We start from the raw sequence: 6,000 nt of genomic DNA, 5'->3' as shown, positions 1-6,000 counted from the left end.
ATACATGGACAGGAGAGAAGAGAGGGCTTGATCTGCTTCTCCTCCTCCCACCTCTACTCCTTTCTCTGTCTGCCCACCTACACTGCAATCCCCGGCTTTATGTGCCTCAGTAAAGGGATGTGTGGGATGGAAATTTGAAGCTCAGCAACAGGCAGACAGATTGTGAATGAAAGGTATCGATGCCTGAGCCTCCATCCCCAGGTGAGTGAGCTCACCATCCAATGTCTGTGACTGTCTCCCTCCCCCCCACTTCTCTTTTGCCTCAGAGCGAGTGAGTACACTAAGGTAACAGGGACTCAGATATAAGGGGTGCCCTGTGGACTCTGATGTAAGGTGGGCTTTGGGAACCCTAATTTAAGGGGAATGAAGGAACTAATGTAAGTGGGAGGTTTGGTGAGCAGAAACCTTCTTACATCAGAGTTCTCCTTTAGTTATAGTCTACAGCGTTCCCCCTTAAAAACATTTTTTTGATTTTACACTAAAGTGTTTGGGTTTGGCTTGAAGAAAAGGTGGCAACCCTATTCGAGGGACTGTCCCTGATTTCGAGGGACTGTCCCTGATTTGGAGCAAAGTCCCTCTGTCCCTCTTTCCTCCTCATCTGTCCCTTATTTTGGTCTGATCTATATAGTTGTATATAAAATGCACTATTTATCTTTCAAAAAGTGTTTCTCAGTGCTAAACCTTTCATACACTTTATAAATTGCTGCATTTGTAAATTTCAAAAGCCAATATAAAGGAATAGTGTTAAAAAAAAAGAAAAAAACACTTGTGGGTTTTAACAATCTTTTTTTGGGGGGTTAATTCTCTGTTAAGGGGGCTTGGCATGGGGTCCTATGTCCTATTGCAACAACTGCCATTTTATTCTCTAGGGTGTCTGAAAAAAAAATATATAACTTTTAGGGGTTCTAAGTCATTTTCTAGCAAAAAAAAATCGATTTTAACTTGTAAACAACAAGTTTGAAAATAAATAAATAAAATAAATAAAAGTCAGCAGCCACAAATACTGCAGCTGCTCACTTTTAATAATCAGACACTTACCTGTCCTGGAGTCCAGTGATGCAGGGGATCAAAGCCCCGCTCGTCCCATCCTCCACTCGGCTGCGCCAGCATTTTAACTGTGGGCGCCACAGCCGGGCACCCACTGCGCATGCGTGAGCCACGCCGCCACTGGCCGCGCAATCATCTGAGACCGATCACGTGTCCCAGATGATTGACAAGAGGGAGGGGGGAGAGGCGATCTCCCTTCCTGTGCCGAGGGGAAGTGACGTCAAGAGCCCGGGCACCGAAGGAGGCAGACTACAAGGGACCCCCTAGCAACAGGCATTTAGAGGTGAGTAAAAAAAAAAAAAATTCTCCGAATGTTTTTTTTTTAAGCACATTAATACATTTTTTTTTTTTTGGGATGGAACTCCACTTTAAGTGGTTAAACTACATATAGGTATGCCTTATAGGCTTACCTATTGGTAAAATGTAATGTTGGAAGTTTACTTCCTCTTTAAAGTGGTTGTAAACCCTTACAAACCACTTTGACCTACAGGTAAGCCTAGATTAAGGCTTACCTGTAGGTCCAAGCAATATCTCCTAAACCTATATGGTTTAGGAGATAGTTGCCCGAAAACGGGCACTGCTGTCTACGGCGCATGCGCCGTAGACAGCGGCGCGCAGGAGCACTGAGCGCGGCATTCTCAGCGACGGAGCTGCCGCGCATGTCGGCTCCCGTGCGCATGCGCGGGAGTGTCGTCATCGCGGCTTTGCCGAATGACAGCGGCGGAGCTGCGAGACCTCACCAACAAGATGGATGCGGCGGACTACAGGGGACAGCGGCGACTTCGCTGGCTCCTGTGTCAGGTAAGTGACACATAATGGGCTACTATGCGATGCATAGTAGTCCATTATGCTTTGCCTTTGCAGGGAATGAAAGAGGAAGTAAACTCATCAGGGTTTACTTCCTCTTTAACCACTTAATAACCGCCCCATAGCCGAATGGGATTCTTAACTCTGGGAGGCCGTCATATGACGTCCTCCCAGAACTCCGCTCTCGCGCGCCCCCCTGGGGCGCGCACTCGAGAGCATCCGTGACCGCCGGGTCCACAGGACCCGGCGCATCACGGTAAACGGCCGCTCATAGCGGCCGTTTACCACGTGATCGCTCCGTAAAATGACGGAGTGATCACTTGTAAACAAACCGGCGTCATCCTCCCTCCCCCTCTCTGTACCGATCGGAACAGCGGAGGGGGAAGAGATCGGTGTCAGCAGTGATGTGGGCTGCATCTGCAGTGCCCACATCGCTGCTCACTGAAAATTAACCCCTCAATTCCCTGCAAATACTCTGCATTACTCTGCATTACTATGCAATACCCTGCAATACTCTGCATTACTCTGCAATACTCTGCATTACTCTGCAATACTCTGCATTACTCTGCAATACTCTGCAATACTCTGCAATACTCTGCATTACACTGCAATACACTGCATTACCCTGCATTACTCTGCAATACCCTGCAATACCCTGCAATACTCTGCAACACTCTGCAATACTCTGCAACACTCTGTAATACCCTGCAACGCTATGCAACACCCGCCAATACCCTGCAACACTCTGCAATGCTCTGCAACACTCTGCAATGCTCTGCAACACCCACCAATACCCTGCAACACTCTGCAATGCTCTGCAACACCCGCCAATACCGTGCAACACTCTGCAATGCTCTGCAACACCCTCCAATATACTGCAATGCTCTGCAACGCAATACTCTGCAACGCCATACTCTGAGATACCCAGCCATACTCTGAGATACCCAGCCATACCCAGCCATACCCAGCCATAGTCGGTGATACCCTGCAATACCCAGCCATAGACACCCCTCCCCCCCTCCCGCCGCCCACCGGTGCTTCTACCGACTCGCCAATACGATCAAATCCAGAATCTTTTTTTTTTTTTTCAGGCTTCCCAGCTTAGAGGTGAGATGCGGGGTCTTATTGACCCCATATCTCACTGTAAAGAGGACCTGTCATGCCATATTCCTATTACAAGGGATGTTTACATTCCTTGTAATAGGAATAAAAGTGATCAAAAAATTTATTTTTGGGGAAAAAAATGTCAAACTAAAATAAATAAAGTAAAATGAACAATATTTTTTTTTTTTTTTAAAGCGCCCCTGTCCCCATGTGCTCGCATGCAGAAGCGAACGCATACGTAAGTCCCGCCCACATATGAAAACGGTGTTCAAACCACACATGTGAGGTATCGCTGCGAACGTTAGAGCGAGAGCAATAATTCTAGCCCTAGACCTCCTCTGTAACTCAAAACATATAACCAGTAAAAAAAAAAAAAAATCGTCGCCTATGGGGATTTTTAAGTAGCGACGTTTGGCGCCATTCCACGAGCCTGTGCAATTTTGAAGAGTGACATGTTAGGTATCGATTTACTCGGTGTAACTTCATCTTTCACATTATGCAAAAATTGGGCTAACTTTACTGTGTTTTTTTTCTTTTAAGCACAAAACAGTTTTTTTTCCCAAAAAAAGCATTCGAAAAATTGCTGCGCAAATACCATGCGAGATAAAAAGTTGCAACGACCACCATTGTATTCTCCAGGGTGTTTGCTAAAATATATATATATATATATATATATATATATATATATAATGTTTTGGGATTGGATGTAATTTTCTAGCAAATAAATTATGATTTTTACATGTAGGAGAGAAATGTCAGAATTGTCCTGGGTGCTCCTGGCGCTCCATGCATGTTGGGCCTCTGTATGTGGCCACACTGTGTAAAAGTCTCACACATGTGGTATCACCGTACTCGGGAGTAATAGCAGAATGTGTTTTGGGCTGTAATTTGTGGTATGCATATGCTGTGTGAGAAATAAACTGATAATATGACAATTTTGTGAAAAAAACAAAAAAAAAAAGTAAAAAAAATCTTGATTTTGCAAAGAATTGTGGGAAAAAATGACAACTTCAAAAAACTCATCATGCCTCTTGCTAAATACCTTGCAATGTCTTCTTTCCAAAAAGGGGTCATTTGGGGGGTATTTGTACTTTTCTGGCATGTTAGGGTCTCAAGAATTGAAATAGGCCGTCAGTACTTCAGATGTGATCAATTTTCAGATATTGGCACCATAGCTTGTGGACTCTGTAACTTTCACAAAGACCAAATAATATCCACCAATTTGTACTTATTTTTACCAAAGATATGTAGTGGTATAAATTTTGGCCAAAATTTATGAAGAAAAAATTACTAATCTGCTAAATTTTATAACAGAAACGAAGAAAAATTCATTTTTTTACAGAATTTTCTGTATTTTTTCTTTTATAGCACAAAAAATAAAAAACCCAACGGTGATTAAATACCACCAAAAGAAAGCTCAATTTTTGTGAAAAAAAGGACAAAAATTTCATATAGGTCCAGTGTTGCATGACTGAGTAATTGTCATTCAAAATGCGAGAGCACCGAAAGCTGAAAATTGGTCTGGTTATTAAGGGTGTTTAAGTGCCCAGTGGTCAAGTGGTTAATACTGTACAACACAACCTGCATGCAGTATTCTAGGTGGCCTCCAGGGGGCTCTCACTGACTGTTTTGGGTAAGCGAGTCACATGACTGGAAAGGACCCGGAAGCGCCTGAAGTCCATGGCTGAAGCAGTGATTCTGCATGCAGAAGGAGACTATTGAGGGGCCCCTGAGAGTCCCTGTGGCCCTCAGCAGTGAGTATGCTTCTGTTTATCCCTGGCTTTAGCTGTTATTGTTCTCCTTTGGGGTGAAGGGTCCATGTGGGTGGGTGGCTGGCTTGTGTCTTTCATAGCTCATTGCTACCTATAGCTTGGGTGCTGTTGTGGCACTACAGAGACCAGCCTGCCCTGTCAGTACAGGCAGACTAATATGCCATGCTGCTGGTATAATCTTAAATGCGGGCACAGCATTAGTATGTATAGACTCTCTGTCAGTATGTTGTTCCTCTTGTCCGGATGACCGCCTGGGACACATACAGGGGACGATCGAGGACTGAGGCACCGCCAAAATCACATGTATTTAGGGGAGGGGGTTGGAGCCTCTGTCTGGTTTTATTGCTGTCTGTGGGAGTCCTTCATACCAGAATGCAGTGTGGGAAAGGTGTGTTCTGTTTGCATATCCCGCACTGCGTTCCAAATGCACTGTCTTTGCAGCCTGCTGTCGATATGTTGTTAACGGCACCCAAAACGCAGACCACAATCGCAGTTAGAAAGAAAAACACAGCGCTTAAAAAAAAGACTATACCGTGTGTGTTAATTAAATCCCATACATAGTGCATAAAACTGTCCATCAAACAATATATAAATGATAAAAGTTCATCTATGAACAATAGTGATCAGCAGTTGAAAATTCTTCACCTGCGGTGTTTTGTCTCCTCCAAAACATGAAGAGTGCAAACCCACCAGAGCCAGATGCTGTCTATCTAACACATAGAACAGCAAAACTCGTTCTTTACTTTATCATGATATGACTTTTACTTTCTTTATGATGATCCTCCTACTGGATGCATATAGTGTAAATGACAAGATGCGCCAGGTATAAACTTTCTCCAAGTCAACGTTAGAGGGAATACTCGCTCTCATCCATCCAAGTCACCACTTCGGTTATTCCGATGTAGCAGGCTGTTCGTCCACACCAGACTCCGCCTCCAATTGCAGTGCATTTTCAGGCACCAGATCGCATGGTACTGCACTACGATGAGATTCAGTACACTAGTGTGTTTTTTTTTTTTTTTTTTTGCTTTTTTATTCAACTTTAGCTCATTCAACAGGCTGCAAAATTTCACAGCAGGGGAGCACACAGGCGTTCCTGTGCGATTCCGTTATAATCTGGCTCTAACAATTAGTGCTTGCAATATAAGTGTCAGATGACCTGTATGCATAAATGATTGCAAGCGATCGTTTAAGAGCCAATTTGTGAAACAAATTTTTGAATGCGAGAGAAGTAATGACAAAGCTTCATTAAGGGCCAGTTCACACCAGA

The 6,000-nt window shown here is 44.0% G+C and overlaps 1 protein-coding gene across 3 annotated transcripts in view; it reads left to right on the top strand.

Moving 5' to 3' along the window:
- The first annotated feature begins 4,597 nt into the window (after nt 1–4,597).
- The window catches only part of LRSAM1 (leucine rich repeat and sterile alpha motif containing 1), a 144,836-nt gene continuing 143,433 nt past the window's right edge, over nt 4,598–6,000 (top strand). For all 3 annotated transcript variants that reach the window (XM_077475170.1, XM_077475161.1, XM_077475157.1), the window contains exon 1: nt 4,598–4,712. The gene's annotated coding sequence lies outside the window, so the exon portion shown is untranslated. The remainder of the gene's footprint in view (nt 4,713–6,000) is intronic.

The sequence above is a fragment of the Lithobates pipiens genome, unplaced genomic scaffold, assembly GCF_037356315.1.
Source record: "Lithobates pipiens isolate NorthernLeopardFrog02 unplaced genomic scaffold, aLitPip1_a1.2 Scaffold_1, whole genome shotgun sequence".
Lineage (NCBI taxonomy): Eukaryota > Metazoa > Chordata > Amphibia > Anura > Ranidae > Lithobates > Lithobates pipiens.
The sequence above is the reverse complement of the archived record's forward strand: the minus strand, read 5'-3'. Positions and strand labels throughout refer to the sequence as shown.